The sequence below is a fragment of the Passer domesticus genome, chromosome 25 (genome assembly GCF_036417665.1).
Source record: "Passer domesticus isolate bPasDom1 chromosome 25, bPasDom1.hap1, whole genome shotgun sequence".
Taxonomy (NCBI): Eukaryota; Metazoa; Chordata; class Aves; order Passeriformes; family Passeridae; genus Passer; species Passer domesticus.
In genome coordinates, this window is record NC_087498.1 from 5,687,167 (window position 1) to 5,705,302 (window position 18,136).

An 18,136-nucleotide genomic window follows, 5' to 3' on the forward strand; every position below is an offset into this window, starting at 1 on the left:
AAGGATCTGGGAGTGTCCTTTCCGTGCTGGTGACAATTTGGGCACTGACATCTGATCACAGCAGCTTTGCCTGCACCCCCTCAGTGCCCCAAGTCCTGGGACATGCTCCTCAGGTTCAAAGGGAGCCCCAAAACACACTGAGGCCCTGCTGGAGAGCCCTGCACACACAATTTTCCTGCTCAGCATCTTCCAGTTCTTAAAAAGTTGTAAAGTGAGACAAAGTGAGTGCAGGAGAGTGCAGGCTAGAAATTGCAAAGTGAGACAAGGAGAGTGCAGGCTAGAAATGAATGGATTTAAACAATTGAACTTTACACACATGGGTGTGTGGTTCCACAGCAGTTTTGGGTGTTTCTCAGCAGTTTCCAGCCCAAGCCCAGCACGAGGGGCAGCAGAGCTGTGAGCAGCCTGGCTGCTCTGCCTCTCAGGTACTCACAAACAGCCACTGCCAACGGCAACAGAGACCATCCAGGAAGGAGAATCTGCCTCCCAAACAGATCTGAACATGACAGACCTGCATGGGCTGCCATCCTCCCCAGCCCTCCCTTGTCCCTGTCACCCTGGGGCAGCTCCTGTCCCCAGGGCTGGGGGACGAGGTGAGGGTGCGGGGTTGAGCAGAGCTCAGCAGTGCCGACAGCAAATCCCTGTGAGGGATTTTGGGGAGGAATTCTTGGCTCAAAGAGCAGGGAGAGGTTGGCAGCTGTTGGTGCCACATCCCTGCAGTGTCCAAGGCCAGGCTGGACGGGGTTTGCAGCGACGTGGGATGGTGGAGGCTGTCCCTGCCCACGGCAGGGGGTGGCACTGGAAGAGCTTTAATGTCCCTTCCAACCCAAACCATCCCTGTGGAGGAGGCCAAACACCTGGGGAGTTAAACACCAGCAGAATGGGTGATTTTAACTCTGATCCTTAATACCATTTGATCATTAATTTTCCCTCTCTTTCTTTTTTTTTTTTTTTTTCTGAAGAGAGTTTTAAAATACAGCCTCAGAAGCAATCTGCAGCTATTAGTAACGCAAGGTGAAAGCGAGAGTAAATTCAGGGACACAATATAAACCCAAGCAGCTGAAAGGCCTCAATTAGGCTGAAAGGAGTTATCTGGTATTTAAATAATTATTAGATTGAAGGAATAATCACAGGTCTGAGCCGATTTTTTCCCCCACTGTCATCCTAATGGAGACTATAATATTATTATTCAAATGCCCATGATTCTCATTGAGGGGGGAAGAAAAAAGGGCTCATTTAATCTCCATGCGACAGGGCTTCAGGAGGCACCATTAGTAATTTCTCTCATTTCAGCTGTCACTCACTCACGGGCACCACAGTTTGTCATTAGTGGCATTTTGTGCAGACCCAAAAAAAAAAAAAAAAAAAAAAAAAAAAAAAAAAAAAAAAGCCAAAACAACAAGAGAATCTCCTGTGGCAAATGACGACTCAAAGGCACAATTCTGATGTCACCAGAGTGGCAGCTGTGTTTGCCTGGTGGTGAGGGGGCTTTTCTTTGGGGGTGGGGTTGCTCTGGTGAGCAGTGATTTACACTCAGCTCCTGTGTCCTGGGCTATTTCACCCCTCTGGGTGCGCCCCAGCACCTCCAGGACACAGCAAACATCCCCAGTGCCTCACTGACCCCAGAACCTGCACTGACCCCCATCCCCACCCTCCCAGCCCCAGAAGCTTTTCCCTGCCTGTCCCTTTTCTGTCCCTTTTCTGTCCCCGTGCCTCCCCCCAGGGAGGCCCCCAGGGTCCCCAGGCAGGGGGAGCAGATTGGGCCATAAATCCCAGGCTGGCTTTGTGGGGGCTGTGTCCCTGAACAGACCCTCCTGAGGGATGACAGAGCTGGGGGAGAGGGGCTGGGATTGCTCTGGAAGCTGGGGGTGGTTCTGCCCTTTCGGCTGTTTACAGCCCCGCAAGATTCATGGCTGGGACAGGGGACAGGGGACTGCCCAAAGGGTGACCAGGCTGTCACAGCCCCCCAGCACTGCCCAAAGGGTGACCAGGCTGTCACACACTCCCAGCACTGCCCAAAGGGTCACCAGGCTGTCACAGCCCCCCAGCACTGCCCCAAGGGCCACCAGGAGGGCAGGCTGCACATGACAAACCCTCAGGCAGGACAAACCCTCTGGCACAGCCTCAGCCTGAGCCTTTCCCCTCCCGCTGGCTCCATTCTGGGTCTGGGAATGAGGGAAAAGCCCCGAGTTTGGCCATTTCCCTGCAGCAAACGGGAACACAGGTGCTGGAGCCTCGTCCCTCCTGCAGCACCTTGGGAATTGTCCTGTGAAACCTTTCCAAGCACTGAAGCTGCTGCAGTGATTGATCCCCTCGGAGGAGTGACACTCAGCGCACATTTGTCAGCTATGGAGGAAGGCCTTGCAATAATTAATAGGGTTTGGGTTTAATTAGGCAAAAAGTCTGAGCCAAAGTGTCTGATGGAAGCTTCTCCAAGGCCTGGGATGTTTCCAGCGTGGATCAGAGGTCTGGATGCCCAGTGCTGCCTCTTTGGCCAGGCCACCACAGCCAGAGGAGCCCCACAGAGCCTGGCCCCAGGGGAAGTTACTGCCAGCTTGGTGTGAATAATTGGAATTCTGTAACACAGAGCCATGAGGATGGCTCCCACCGCCTCTTCTTGGTCTTTTCCAGTTAATATTTTGACTCCAACAACACTAAGAACAAGTTGTAAATCACCAGTGAGGAGCCTGGAGTCGGCTCCGAGGTTTCTCCAGAGGTTCCCCCACAGGGATGACAAATAAAAGCTTTTCCTAAAGCACAACTGAACCCTCTGGGTTTTGGACCCAAATCCACCCTCCTGGCCCGCCCTGTCCCTGCTCTGTGCTGGCACCAGGGCAGGACCCTGCCAGGAGCTGTGTCCCCCCTCAGAGGCTGCTCCTTCCCAGCGATGGCATTCCACAGCCCTCTGAGAAAGAGTTAAGAGGGCAAAGCACAGCATTGTGATTATTGCTTCCTCCAGGCCTGGGACAAGGAAGAGGAGGGGAAGAACAGAGCCCAGCCACGAAAAGGCATTTCCCTGATAACAAACAACATCACAGGAATTATGCACAAAATTTGTCCAGAGCCCAGACATTTGTTTATACAGCACACGCTGTGCAAAGCTCTCCCCTCCACCTCCCTCCATGCACACACATCCCAACGGGTCCAGAGAAGCACAGAACCCAGGCAGGGCCCTGCCCTGAGCCAGGTTTGGAGCTGCAGCTGGGAGGACAAGGACACAGCACAGCCAGTGCCTGTCCCAGGTTTGCTGGACAAGCCTGGACAAGCTGTGCTCCTCAGCCCCCATCCCCAGGAGGATCCCAAGCAGCACCACAGCTGTGGCTGTCACCCAGATGTGCCGCACAGCTGGAGCCATTTAACCCAGCAACCCCGCAGGGCTTGCAGGAAAATGCATCCCCCAGCCCGGGCAGCACTCAGCCGCCTTCTCCTGTGCCCACACTGACACCTGCTCTGAGAAACCGCAGCAGGCACCGAGCTGGGGGTGGAACAGCTCATCAGTGAGCTGCCCTGGGGAGGGGAGCTGGGCAAGGAGGGTTTGCTCCCCGGGCAGCGGCTGGTGACAGCCTGGCAGCGCTCAGCGCGGAGCAGAACAGAGCTGCCCTCAAGCCTGCCACCGAGGGGAGATTTAACACTTCTGAGGTTTCGTGGCTGGTTTAGTCGAGTTTTGGGGAGGCTCAGCCAAACCTGTGTACACAGGTCGCTGGCGCTGGATGATGTTGAAAGGGTAGAGCTGGACGGAGAGCTGTGAGCGTGTTGCAGCCTCCTGCTGCAAGGCCCAGCTGTTGGAGCCATCGCTGCCGTGGTGCTTCTCTAAAGAGTCCTCAAGGACCCCCAGAAACACAATCCACAACCCCTCCAGGCAATCTAGGTCAGTTTTACGTGCCTCAGAAAGTGCTTTTTCTGGTTTCCTACCTGAGCCCTGATGGACTGAGCTTTATCCACCTCTCCACCGGCGCACCTGAGCATCGCTTGATTATTCATGGGCTTTTTTCCCAACAAAATGGAATTTAATGGCTGCTGACCTTAGGTGCGAGCAGATTAAACGATGAAATGATTTGCCCAAGGCTAAGCAAAAGGTCCCAGTGGCAAGGCAGGGAGTTTTATCTCCCCAGCCCCAGCCCAGCCCCGTGTCCCCAGGTGACATCCAGCTGCAGTTTATTACAAGAGAACATTACAGAGCAGCACGAGGGAGGATCACAGAGCGGCCACCGGGCTGCGGGAGAAAAATAAGCAGCAGCTTCTCCTGGCCTCACTCCAAGCACACCACAGGCAAGTGAAGAACCCCAGCTTCAAATTAAATGTGTCCCCAGCCACTCCATTAAACAGAGCTGGTGCAGCAGAGCTCCTGGGCTGCGGCGGCCGCGTGCAGCGAGCGCTGCCCCCGCTGCATTTACACAGCAGCAGCCACAGCGCTGCTGCCCGGGCAGCCAGGACACGGTGCCCGTGTAACAGCGTGCTTCTGAGAGCACAACCCCCCCTGCAGCGCTGGGTGTCTGTCAGGCAGCCGTGCTGGGCTCTGGGGGCATGCCACTGCCACTGTGAGCATGGCACTGGCACTGTGAGCATGGCACTGGCTGTGGGCATGGCACTGCCACTGTGAGCATGGCACTGGGAGCATGGCACTGGCACTGGCACTGACACTGCCTGTGAGCACCTCTGGGCATGGTTGGTGTAGCTCCCTGCCCTCCAGAACAGGTTTATCTCCAGGATCAGCACCAAGCCAGGTTTATCTCCCAGGCTGCCCTTCCAAGGGTGCTTGATTCTGTTTTTGATGGTTTCACGGTGCCTGAGCCCTGGGAAGGGTCAGACAGCTCCACCCAGCACGAGCCGTGGCCACCACAGAGCCCAGGGCGCAGGGATGGAGCCTGGCTGTGGGCAGGGGCCCAGCACGGCCTGCAGACGGGGTCTGGGGGCTCCCAGGGTGGCAGGTGCCCCCAGGCTCATGGCCTGAGCTCCAGGCAAGGACCCCAAAGGCTGGAGCCCCCTCCCCTCCTGCCAGCAGCAGCTGAACATCAGCTCCTCTCCCAGAGTGCTGGGACATCAATGTCTGCTTGAGAAAGTGGCTCCTTCACACTCGTGTGCTCCCTGCTCCTCTGCCCTGCTTTTCAATTTCAGAGCTCTGGCAGATCTCTGATTAATTCAAGCCTGTTTAATAACCCTTCTGTTTAGATGAAACGAGCTGTCTTGTTTTCTTTATTTTTAACACTAACTCTCGTTTCTTTGCTAAGGATCTCTGTCATTTAAAAACTTCTCTCTCTCCAACCAAGCTGACACTAAGATGGAGAAAGCAGCTGCTGACGTCCACATCTGACACCAGCCAGAAGGTCTGAGGCTAAAGAGGGGCTGGACACTTTGATGGATGAGATATCCCACAAGCCTGAGCAAAATCAGGATCTCCACAAATCCCTCAGAGCAGGGCACAAACAGCGGCACTGTGGGGACCGTGGGGTGACAGGAGAGGAGCTGCAGCACCCACCCAGGAAGGCTCACCATGTTTCTGCCTGTGGGGGAGGAAAATAGCCCAAAAAAACCCCCCTGGAAGCTGCTGCTGCTGGGGCTGTGTCCCACACTGTGCCCCTGGCGTGGCAATCGATTGGCCACGGGCTGCTCCAGCTGCTCCCAGCCTTGCACGGCATCCACAGCCTGTCCCTGCTCTGTGGGTCACCTCCCCTTGTCACCTGCTCTGCCGTGACATCCTGCCAGGCTCCTGGGGCACCGTGGCACTGCCCAGCCCTGCCCATCCCTCCAGAGCCCCCCAGGAGCCCCTGGGCTGCCTCCCTGGAGCTCAAAGCTGCACTTGTCTGGAGAGCAACTGAGTCACTTCCTCCCCGCTCCAGCCCGTGGGACAGGCTCCAGCCGTGCCCGGAAAACAATAAATCCTTCAAGGACGTGTGAGGCCATATTTCACAGGGCTGCAGCCAGCCTGCCTGCCCCAGGAGCTCTCAGCACCCTCGGGTTCAGCTCTGCCCCAGGGGGGTGTCCCATCCCAGCCCAGCTGTCCCCAAACCCCAGGGCACTGCTTCGGATGGGGCAGCACGGGGATCACAGGCACCCTGTCACCCCGGGTGGGCACATCACTGGGGTGGGTCGAGAATGACCAGAAAAACTCCATAAAATGCACAGAGGATCCCACAGGGAGAGAAGCTTCGGCTGAATTTGTGGCAGGGCTCCTTTGGCAAACCCAAGAACACATCACAAAAGGATTTCCCTCCAAAAACACAACAAAACAACTTGTGAGGGCCATTGCCCACTCTCAGCTGGTTCAGTTTTACAAATCCCCCCTTTACAATCACAAACTGCTCTTCCAGATCCCCAAAACATTCCTGCAGAGCACGAGGACAGGGGGGGCAAAGCCAAAACTCAACAACTGGAGCTGTCTCTGGCCCAAAACCTGTGGAACTTCCACCAAAAGCACCCAGCCGAGCTGCTTGGTCAAAAAGAACCTCCCAGATCTGAGGAAAATTAATGATTTTGGAAAACCCAGGAGCACTTGAGTGCTGCTCCCTTTGTCTTTTTCGAAGCCAGAAGCAAAGACCAACGGAGTTACATTAAGGATCACAAGACTTTTAACCAAATGATCCCACACAGATGAGAACAAACGCAATGACAAGGAAATTAATGTGATATCCCCCTCAGTAACACGATGGCTAAAGCAGATAATCTGCCCAAGTGTCATGTTTATAATGGGAATTTGCAGAGAATGAAGCAGGAATTCGCAGGGATGAACAAATGAGCCAATATTCTGCTTCTTCTCATGTTAAAATTTTGCTGTTTGAGATAAAAATAATGGTGTTTTTTATAAATCTTGGGAGGAGAATTAAATTAGGCCAAAATGGTTTGGTTTCCAATAGATCTTTGCAGCTCAGAGGGTTTGAGAGCAGGTTCTCTGGGGCAGGTGAGCTGCCCAAAGCCCCCTGCCAGCAGGACTCCCCCAGGGAGACTATTCCTTTATAAAAACTCAATTCAATCTCACTTCTATGAGAGGATTGACACAGAGCTCCTTGGGGAAAGCCCGTGAGGCAGTGAATGGTTAAAATCCAGCAGATTCAGAATTGAAAAACCCCCTCTGCAAAGTCCCTCAGTTCCACCCAGCCTGTCCCTCCTGAGGTCAAACCTCCCCGTGACTCAGCACCCTGGGCTGGGCTAATTTTAATTAATTAATTAATTAATTAAAACCAGGTTACACAACCCCCTTGGAAGTCCTCACAAGAGCCTCTGCTGTTGTTTCTCCCCAGGAGTTTGTTCTGGCACTGCTGAGCTGAGCCCAGCACAAGCCGCGGCCACCTCGACTCCGGGGAATTCATCTGGTGGAACACAGACTTGTCCCTGTCACCCAGAACTTGTCCCTGTCACACAATTCCTGCCCTGAAAAGCAGAGTTACACAAGCCCTTGTAGCAGCAGCTCATTATGGCCCCAGGGACAAGGCAGGGGCTGCTGCCTCTCTCTGCCCGCGAGCCCCGCGAGCTTGGCCCGAGCTCCGTGGTTGCCATGAGACTTTTAAAGACAGTCTGGACCTGCCACCACTCTGAGCAGCCTTTGAACACAATTCCTGCTCCAGGAGGCTGCCAGTGCAGCCAAACGCTCCAGGAGAGGGCTGGTCCTCGCTGCTGCTGGGATTAACTCCTGGAGAGCTGCAGGGGAACTTCACGGCTGGGGCGGAAAGGAGCTGAGTGCCCCTTCCTCTGCCACAGCACGTTCCTGGGCATGGTTTTCCATCTGGCCCTCCCAGCTCCAGTCTCACAAGGGATGATGCCTCTGGTATCAAATTCACTTGGAAATCCAGAGGGGCAGACAGAGAAAGTCAGGGGTTTTGGAAGGTGCAAGGCAAACACAAGATTCCTCATTCCAAGGTGGACTTTGGAAAGCTCTTACTGCCAGTTTGCTTACTCTGGGTTTATTGTGGAATTACAGAGTGGTTTGGGTTGGAAGGGAGCTTAAATCTCATCCAGTTCCAAACCCTCCCATGGGCAGGGACACCTTCCACCAGGTTACCCCAAGCCTCATCCAACCTGGCCTTGGACACTCCAGAGAAGGGATTTTTAAGGTCCTTTCCAGCCCAGACCATTCCACAGTTCTATGTTTTGACTTGAGAGCAGATTTCAAACCTGTGAAATGGCATATTTGAAGCATAAGAATAATCAAGGCGGTTAGGAAACTCCAGGCACGCTCCCTTTTCCTCCCCACCTCTTCACACTTCCATTAAAACCAAAAGGAAATTCGCAGGCTTTTTTTTGTTGTTGTTGTTCAAATAACATTCCAGGCTGTGACATAAGCCAGCAAAGACAGGAAATATGATCATGAGGGCAGAGCTCCATCCTCTGCTCCTGTCACTGCGACTTTTTGGGGACTTGGCAAATGAGTGAGCAGAGGAGACAGCCGGCGTGTTTTATGGAGTTGAACTGTAACATCCCTGTTCCGCAGCCAGCTCCCCGTTCTCTGCTCTGACACCAATAAATCTGCCCAGCCACGGGGAACAAAGCTCCTCACACCAGCTGGCCACACGTGAACCCCTCGTATTTGGCTACCTGGGCAACCTCACAGCCTCTGGGCTCTGCTGTGTGCAAACGTTCCCCAAAAAGTGGGAAAATGCCGACTTCAGAGCCAGCACCTGGGGGGTTGAACCCTGCCACCAACACACAGTCACCACAGCTGCCAATTCCCAGAATCTCAGCCTCCCATCCCGAGGGGGAAATGGCCACTTTGGGCTCGAAGGAAAACCCTGCCAAGGCAAACCCTGAGAACCCAGAAATCACCAAACCACACAAATCCAAACAACTCAAAGTCTCCTTTAAGTGCTGTCCAGGCATTACCCTCAAAAGCTCAGAGCACAGACTCACTGTTCGGAAGCTCATTCCCAGGTGAACAAACCAAAGCAGGGAGATTCAGGAAGAGCTGGAAAGCACCTCCAGATTTCTGCCCTTCTCTCTCAGTGCCCTGCAGCAGGACCAGCGCACACGAGGGATGGCCGCGGGCTCCGGCCGATGGCAGAGCCTCCACGGAGGAAGAACTGCCCATAAATCCCCCTGCAGGAATCTGTTCCCAGGCTGGGCCAGCCTGGAAATGACAGGAGGAACTTCTTCCACGCTGAGTCAGGGAGCGGCGGCGGCCGCGGGGCCGCGGTGGCCGCGCTTCCTCCCGGCGCGTCAGAGCCGGCGCTGCCCCACGGCTTTCCTGCTCCCTGTGCCTTCCCCAGGCAGCGAAATGGGGCTCCAGAGGCTGGCACTGCGGGGGTTAAACTGCTGGTGTGCAAATGCTGCCGGAGGCACACAGGGGCTGCAAGGAAAATGAGCGGTTTGTCCAACCTGTGCTGTACGGCCTCGCCAAGGATGGCCGCGCTCCCATCCGCCCCTTCAGCAGGAGAATGGGATTGGATTTGTCACACACACACCCCGGAATTCCCACTGCCGGTCCCCATGCATGAGTTGAGCCCAGGGCAGGTGGGAGCTGCTGGTCCAGCCCTGGTCCAGCCCTGCCAGGTCACACAGAGGGGCAGAGGCTGCACCCACACTCAGCTCTCCCTGCCTGTGCCCCCTCTCCGACCCCTCTCCTGCTCACGGGGATTGTTCCTGGTGTGGGCTCCCACAGAGGCTCCTGCCTGGCTCCCCCCAGGGTCTGGCAGGGCTGTGACACAGGGAAGGGCAGTGCTGGTGGCTGTCACACTCACAGAGCCCACGGTGCTCCCCACGCTGGCCCAACAGCACTGACCGTGCTCGGGGCAGCCAGGCTGGACCTGCCCGTCCTGTCCAGCTCCAGCCGTGAGACACCAGTTTGTGTTCCAGCCCTGAGCCCCCGAGAGCCCCCCAAGAGCCCCCCACTCCCGGCACAGCCCCTGGGGAGGCAACAGCAGCAGTGGGAGCACGAGAGGTGAGAGGTCAGGACAATATTTACTCAGATGTCACCTTTCACTTTTATGAAGTGGGGAAACGGGGCTGGAGCAGGAAAAGGGCTGCGAGGAACGTTCCCTCCGGGGAAGTGCTGTCACAGCAAACACAGCAGAGCTGGCTCCAGGAGCCAAGGCCTGGCTGGGACAGGAGCCTCCAACCCCACACAGGGCTGGGCAGGGCTCCCAGGCTCCCTGTGGGAATGGCTGGGCAGGCAGCAGCTCTGCAGAGCCTCCCCTGGGCTGCAGGAGGTGCCCAGGCACTCAGGAGCACGGTGGGGTCACCCCTGGGCACTGAGGGTTTTAGGAACTGGCAGGAACAGAGCACGGGATCAGCTGCACGACAGAACTTCCACAGGGGAAGAACCTGGAAGAACATTCTCCTTTAGCATGTGGGGAGATGGAGCTGAGTGTGCCCCCAGCACGGAGCTGGCCGGGCCAGGGCTGCTGCCAGGACAGTGCCAGGCAAGGAGGGGCAGCAGTGGCTGCCACCCGGGCACAGCAGAGCCCTGGCAGGGCTCTCCCAGGCTCGTGCCTTCAGAGATCATCTGGGCTTTTTAAAACGTGGCTCTGATGCCTTTTATCTCCAGCTCTGAATGCGGTTTTAGCCCAGGCAAAGCAGGATTAAATTTTCATAGCAGGACACATTGATCTGGCTTTTCACCCCCTCCCAGGTCGATCCCAGCCAAACAGAAGCTGCGATTGCAGGGAGAAACATGAGATGGGTTCTCTCTGATAAGGAGGGGGGGGGTCCTCTTTCCCAGCCCCCCATCCCTGGCAGCATCCCGGGGCCGGGTGAGGATTTCCAGCCCAGCCTCGGCTCCATCGCTCACACGTGTTGCACTCCTGAGCCCGGGGATGCTGCTCTTCCTCAGGAAAACGCTGCTGGAGCATCCTCGCCCCAGCCGGCAGCGGGGACACACGGGCACGGCCAGCCTGGACCACCCGGGGGTGTCTGGAAAGCTCCAAGCCCCCCCGTGCCACCTCCAGGGCTGCAGAGCTCCGGGTCAGGCATCGGCAGCAGCAGCGGCTGCGGCTCGGCGCAGCTTTGCTCTTGCTGGGCTCGTGTGGGGTTTTAGCCGGATCCAGAGGATCCCCTCTAGTGGGATGAGGAGGAATTTCAAGCCCACCTCCCACCCCGTGCTGTTTGTGGGCCCGGCTGGGTGCTGGGCTGCCCCAGGAGCTCCTCTGCCCCTTTTGCCATTTTCCCCCTGGAGGTGTAGCTGAAATGTGGATGCCGGGTGGGGAGAACAGGGAAAAGAGAAACGCTGCCCAGAAAGGAGGAGAAATCCCTGCACAGCCGCAAAAGGAGAGGATTCCCACCAGCAGAGCCCCCCTGGCAATGAGGGCCCGCCTGTGCCACGGGCACTGGGTGCTGCGGGAGGTGCCAGGGCCACCTGTGCCACCGCAGCTCGTGGGGACACAGCCCGGGCTGCTCACCCGGCACCACCGGCGGTAAATCCATTTATTTTGGCTGCAGACAGCGGCTCCTCGGCTCTCCTTTGGTTCCCCGCTGTGCCCCCGCCCTGCCCGGCCTGGAGGAGGTGCCCAGGGATGCTCCGGGTGACAGCGACACTTGGGCTCCCCCCGATGCCGCCCCCGCTGCCCGTGGCTCAGCCCGGAGGGGTTGGGAGCACCTTGGTCCCCCCTGCCCTCCCCTGGTGCTGTTGTGGCGGTGGCCTCCCAGCCAAGCTGGTTAAGAGATTAACACTCTAAAAACCACATTTACTCTAATTAGCCATGAAATCTTTGTAACTAAGTGAAAAAATGTTTCCCTTGAGGGATTTTTGTCCATTCATCACTGTTTGAATTGCCAGGGAGGGGGGTGGGGAAGAGAAAAGAGGGGGGGACGAGAGGAAAAAACCCCCTCAGATCTAATGAATTAATAGCAGAATGCCCCGAGGGAGCAGCGGCTCCTCCACAACACGGGCACCTCAAAGGGGGCTTTTCACAGCTCGCCGAAGGGACGCTGCTGAATTATTTCGAGTTAACAGACTGTAACAGCTCTGCTCCCGTTCGAGCCGGGCAGCTTGGCCAGCGCTCCGCTCCTCCCTTCCCTTCCCTTCCCTTGCTCGGGGACGGACAGACGGACAGACGGACAGACGGACGCTGTGCCCGGCCAGCTGCGTGCCCCTGCCCTGCTGCCAGCACCCCCAGTGCCCCCCAGTTCCTGTTGCACCGGGAAAAAATACATTTCAGAGTTAAGGTGGGAGGGGAGGCAGAGGATCTTGCCACAACTTAGGCCCATAAATATTTCATATCGCTGGAAGAAGAACGATTATATTCCTGCCAGCACTTTTCTTGTGTATTTTAAATGTGTCACCGCCTTCTACTTTCTCCCCCGTTTGTGTTTCTTGTAACAGGCCCATGAAATAAAGATTAGCTGAATAATCAGGAGTGTTTAGAAATGTGAAGGGGCCTGTCTCAGGAGCACGGCATGCTCAGGTTCATCTTTTTGCAGGTTTTTTCCAATTTTTAAGGATGCCGAGCGCGGTTTTGGCGGGGTGGAGGCGGGCGGGAGCGAGCCCTGCCCCGTCAGGAATGACAGGCTCGGCGCCGAGAGCAGCAGCGGGGCACTCTCCCCCATTGCATATTTATCGTCCGGGCTGCAGAGGGGCCAATTAAAGCAGCTTGATCAGCGCCGTGCTGGAGCAGCCGCGGATGTGCTGGGAGAGGCGGGGTGAGAGGGGCAGGTGCACACGCTGCTGTTGGGATGTGGTGCATCCCTTCCCCGAGAGCCACAGACCGGGCTGGGTGGGCAAAGGTACCCCTGCACCCCCCGGATCATCCCTTGGTTGGCAAAGGTATCCATGCTCCACCAGGATCATCACTCGGTCAGCAAAAGGTGTCCCTGCATCCCCAGGATCATCCCTTCATGAGCCAAATACCCCTGCTCCACCAGCAGAGCATTCTTTAGTGAACAAAGATAACCCTGCACCCCCCAGAATCATCCCTTGGTGGGCAAAGGTACCCCTGCACCCCCAGGATCATCCCTTGGTGGGCAAAGGTATCCATGCTCCACCAGGATCACCCCTCAGTGAGCAAAAGGTGTCCCTGCTTCACCAGGATCATCCCTTCATGAGCAAAAATACCCCTGCTCCACCAGCAGAGCATCCTTTAGTGAACAAAGATACCCCTGCTCCCCCAGGATCATCCCTCAGTGAACAAAGATACCCCTGCTCCACCAGAATCATCCCATGGTGAACAAAGGTGCCTCTGCTCCCCCAGGATCACCCATCAGTGGTGCCCCTGCTTCTCAAAGAGAGCATCCTTTAGTGAACAAAGATACCCCTGTACCCCCAGGATAATCCCTTCATGAGCAAAGATACCCCTGCTCCCCCAGGAGAGCATCCTTTAGTGAAAAAAAGATATCCCTGCATCCCCAGGATCATCCCACGGTGAACAAAGGTGCCCCTGCATCCCCAGGATCATCCCTCAGGGAGCAGAGGTGTCTCTGCGCCCCCAGGATCACCCCTCAGGGAGCAGAGGTGTCTCTGTACCCCCGGGATCACCCCTCAGGCAGCGAGGGGCCCCTGCTCCCCGTCACGCTGGCTCCCAGCAGCCAGCCCAGCTTCCCACCTTCCTCTCCTCACCACTCACGCAGTTTCTAAATTCCGGCTCTGCTTTCTCTCGCAGTGCAGCTCCCCATCTCGGCTGCCCACGGCATGAGACAGTCTGCACCTACATCTGCCCTAGCTTCGGGCAACCTTTGCCAGGCAGGCTCCAGACTCCCACATTTGGCTGCAACAGGAGTTCCCTGGGTAAGTTCTGGAAAGCCTCGTGGCGCTGCCTCAATGGGAGATGTCGGGAAGAGCCCGCAAATCACACATTTCCTGAGCCTCCGCAGGGTCTGCCCGGCACACCGCTCCAAATGTCACCTCCATTTAGCTGTTCGCGGGCCAATTTGTCACATCCTAATGCAATTTGCAGAGGAGAGTTAAAGAGCGCAGGGCAGGGGCAGGCGGCCGTGCCTTCCCCGGGTCCCGCGGCCAGGCTGTGCCTGCGGCTCCCAGCTGGAGCTGCCGGGAAGCAGGACAGGCTCAGGGTCAGCCAGGGAACAGGCAGAGCACGGCCACGGCTGCTCCTCTTGGTGGGCTATGCAGGTTTTGCACAGCATCAACACCGGCCCCACCGCACCAGCTTCTCACTGGGGCGACTCCACCGTGAATTCCATCAAACAACCCCATAAACAACGAGGAGTGAATTGGGTTACTTCATCTTCTTGCAGCGAGCGCTGGGGATGTGGCCGGCAGGGCTGCTTTGCCTGATGAGGCATTTCACGAGGGACACCGCTGGGTCACGTCCCTCGCTGCTCGCACCGAGTCAAAGCTGCTTTATCTACACCACCCGGAGTACCACATTTGAGCCCTGAGGGTCCTCAAAGTGACAACAAACGGCAGAAGGACAGCAATAAAGACCGAAAAAAAGAGCCCCAGTGAGTTCTAAAGGATCTAACACCTCTGTGTTAAAGGTAAAAAGCCAAACATCTGTTCCGAGCATGGCACAGATTCTTGCGAGGCATCTGTCCCTCAGCTGTAAGTAGGTCATCTCACCTCACTTCAGTCACCGTTATCAATGAAGCCATCCAGAGCAGGAGGGACAGGACAGGTCCCCAGCTCAGCCCAGGTCTATCGAGCGCCTCGAAGCCACCAGTGAAGCATCAAGTGCCCAGCAAAGAGCAGGAGCAGCCTTTGAGCCGTGGTTTCCCACCATGGCACTCGGAGAACTTCACGTTCCCTCAGCTCCAAGCCTCAGCTGCTGCTCACGGACGCCCAGGGCGTTTTTTCCCCTCTGCCACTTACTATTCACCTCGCTTAAAATTAACCTATTGACTTTCTGATACCCCTCAGAACACAGATTAATTGAACATCACTCACTTCACCTCCAGGAACGTGCGGCTATTGGCCGTAGCGTGAACGGAGACAAAGCCGGGAATGCCTGGCCGTGCCAGGTTAAACGGAGGTCACAGCCGGCGAGGACAGCTCAGCCGGAGCAGCCCCGGCTGTCACCGGCAGCCACCCGGCAGCTCCGGGGCTGCGGAACGCGGGACCCTCCCCCGGGAGCCGGGATTCCCCCCGAGGGAGCGCAAGTGCGGTCGGCATCTCTCCCCTCACCGCCGTCCAAAAAGGGTCTCGCGCGGATTTGGGAAAGTTTCAGTGGGGATTTTATGTATTTTCCCTTAAGATTCAGGGCTGTTTTCCAGAAAGTGCCTCCTCGCTAGCAGGAACTTTTCACGGGGATGAGTTTATCCCGCTGCATTGGCTCCAGACCGTGACGGAGCGGCCGCGGAATTAACGAGGAGACGGCGATGTCTAACGGGAGCGCGGAGCGGGAGCTGGATTCCCCGGAGCCGGGCAATCCGAGCGGCTCCTCCATCCCTTCCCAGGCACCCCCGGCCCCTCCGCGGGCACGGCCGGGACCGCCGGGCACCACCCCGCGCTCTGCAGCCCCCTCTGCCACCCGCAGTCCCCGCTGCCACCCGCAGCCCGCGGTGCCACCCGGCTCGGGCAGCTGCGGGCGGCACGGCGACAACGCTGCCGAGCCTCCTCCCCGCATCCTCCGGCGGGAGATGCCCGGCGGAGCCCCCACCCCGGGGACCCCCCGCACCCCTCCGGGCAGCATCCCCTCGCCATCCGCCGCCACTCACCGGCTCCGCTGCCGCCCGCCTGCCGGCTCAGGGCGGGGGGACGCAGGCGGCCCCCGGCACCATGGAAATCCGGGGCCGGGCGGCCGCCGCTGCCCGCAGCCCCTCCGCCTCCCCCGGCGCGGCGCGGCTCGGCTCGGCTCAGCCCCTCCGGCCTCTCATCGCCTCCGCAGCCGCTGCCCGAGTGCGGCGAGCGCGGCTCGGCTGCGCTGCGCCCGCCCCGGCATCCGCCCGCCGCCAGCCCGGGCGCGCTCCCCGCTCCGCGCCGGCCCCGCGCCGGGCGCGCTCCCCGCGCCGCTCCCCGCCCGCCCCCCGCGCCGCCCCCGCGCCCGCCTTAACCCTTCCGCAGCCAGGGAGCCGGCAGCGGGGCTCGGCGCCCCCTCCCCACCTCACCTGCGCCCCCCGAGTCCCGCGGAGCGCGGCCGAGCCGGGGCCGGGGAGCGGCTCCGCCCTGGAACAAAGCCCCGCACGGCCGGGGCAGCTCCCGAGCCGGGCTGCGCGGCAAAGGCCGGCACAGCTGTGCCCCAGAAAGGCCCGCAGCTGCCCCCGCAGCTGTCCCGGCTCGGGGGGGCTGTGGGGCTCTGCCCCCCGCTCTGAGCCCCTGCGCGCCCCGCGGCTCCAGGAGAGGCACCTGAGCGCTGCGTTCCTCAGTTTCCCCATCTCTGGAAGGGCTGGCAGCCTGGTTTTCTGCCGAGGCTGGGTCACCTCCAGCAGAGCTAGAGCTGCTGCAAGGCCCCTGACACCACTGAGCCCCACAGCTCCTGCCAAAAGCTGCCAGAACCCAGCCAGGGTGGCATGGCCAGCTGGGACAGGGCACACTGCGACCACCCACTGCTGAGAACCCCTCCTTGGCCTTGAGTGCTTCAGCCACAGAGCCACAACCTGGCCTTTCCTGCTGCCCTAGAACACCTGGAAGCTGCAGGGCACCCAAAGGGAGGAGCATCTTCCAACACCAACACCCCGTACCCCACTGGCCACCTGCAGCAGCCCCAGGGGTTTGGGAACACCTGGACTCAGGGAGGAGAAGGCAGTCCCGGTGCCAGAGCAGGTTCTTGTGCTCCTGAAAGGCAGGAGCACCCCGGTCCAGCTGACCCTGACCCAGCCAGGGGCACGGGGATGATTCCGAGCAGCGCAACTGGTGGAGGGGATCAATACCATGATGGATTGCTGCTTGCCAGATCTTGTCATCGGGAATTTTTAAACCATTTTTCTATTACACATTGGGACAGCTGCAAGAGAAAATCAGAGCCATCATGCTGGGCCTCCTCCACAACAAACCCGAGTGACTAAAGCAACCCCGTGTCCTCTTACAGTTCCCCTCCAGCCCAGCCCGTGTCACCCTCACTGCTGTCACCATGGCCACAGCAGTGGCCTCGCTGCATCTCCCCTGCCTGGTGCCTTTAGCAAGGCCCTGCAGGAGCAGTTTTGGGTGGAAAGGGACCCCGTTGTGGTTGGTTTTGCTCTCTGCCCCCTGCAGAGGGTTCAGGAACCCCTAAAGGGGAGCCCAGCAGGGAGTGCCTTGCGTCCCACTGTGCAGATGCAGGTGCCACCCTTCCCCAGGCAGAAAGCCACAGGTTGGTTGCTCGGTGCTCTCCCCATCCCAGCAGCGTCTCCATCCTCTCAGCAGCCTCTGAGGAGCCCTCAGGGGGCACGGGCAGAGCCCCTGCCCAGCACAGCCCACCCCTACAGGAAGGCTCCCCTCGATCTCGCTGCAGCTCCGGGGCTGGGGACTTTGGCAGCCTGGAGAGGTCCCCAGGCTGCAGCTGCTCAGCTGGGGACAGGCAGCAGCAGGCACTCAGTGGATGGCAGCACTGGGTCCTGAGCAAGCTCTTCTCTCTCCCACTCTGCTCCCAGTACAGCTCCTGTGCTGCACGTTCCCAAAAAATGGAACGAAATCCCACTGCAAAACCCCACAAACCCCACTGCAAAACCCCACAAACCCCAGTGCAAACCCCATAAACCCCACTGAGAAACCCCACAAACCCCGGTGCAAACCCCACAAGCCCCACTGCAAAGCCCATCTCGGGGAAATGCACATCCCACAATGCAGAGCCTTTCTCCTCTCCTCTCCTCTCCTCTCCTCTCCTCTCCTCTCCTCTCCTCTCCTCTCCTCTCCTCTCCTCTCCTCTCCTCTCCTCTCCTCTCCTCTCCTCTCCTCTCCTCTCCTCTCCTCTCCTCTCCTCTCCTCTCCTCTCCTCTCCTCTCCTCTCCTCTCCTCTCCTCTCCTCCTCTCCTCTCCTCTCCTCTCCTCTCCTCTCCTCTCCTCTCCTCTCCTCTCCTCTCCTCTCCTCTCCTCTCCTCTCCTCTCCTCTCCTCTCCTCTCCTCTCCTCTCCTCTCCTCTCCTCTCCTCTCCTCTCCTCTCCTGCCCCCGTTATTGTTCACTGACGGGCAGTGAGCCGAGGGTGCCGGGGATGTTTCCAGCTGGTTGTTCCAGCGCTGGGGAGCTCCGGGGAAAGCCCAGGCTCCGCTCGGAGCCCCGGATCACGGATTTCTTTGTCTGTGTCTTTGATAACGCCTTTGCCTCGGGGCGCGGGGGTCACGAGCTGCGCGATCGGGAGCTTCCAGCCCTGCCCGCTCCTGCGAGTGCGGGACAAGCGGCTCGAGCCCCTC

The 18,136-nt window shown here is 58.4% G+C and overlaps 1 protein-coding gene across 4 annotated transcripts in view; it reads right to left on the bottom strand.

Moving 5' to 3' along the window:
* Nucleotides 1-15,792, bottom strand: part of PLXNA2 (plexin A2) — a 132,629-nt gene extending 116,837 nt beyond the window's left edge. For 3 of the 4 annotated variants that reach the window (XR_010350655.1, XM_064399207.1, XM_064399208.1), the window contains exon 1: nt 15,529-15,791. The gene's annotated coding sequence lies outside the window, so the exon portion shown is untranslated. Of the gene's footprint in view, nt 1-15,528 lie in introns of all 4 variants that reach the window. The other variant, XM_064399210.1, reaches the window with a different exon arrangement.
* Nucleotides 15,793-18,136: the final 2,344 nt, after the last annotated feature.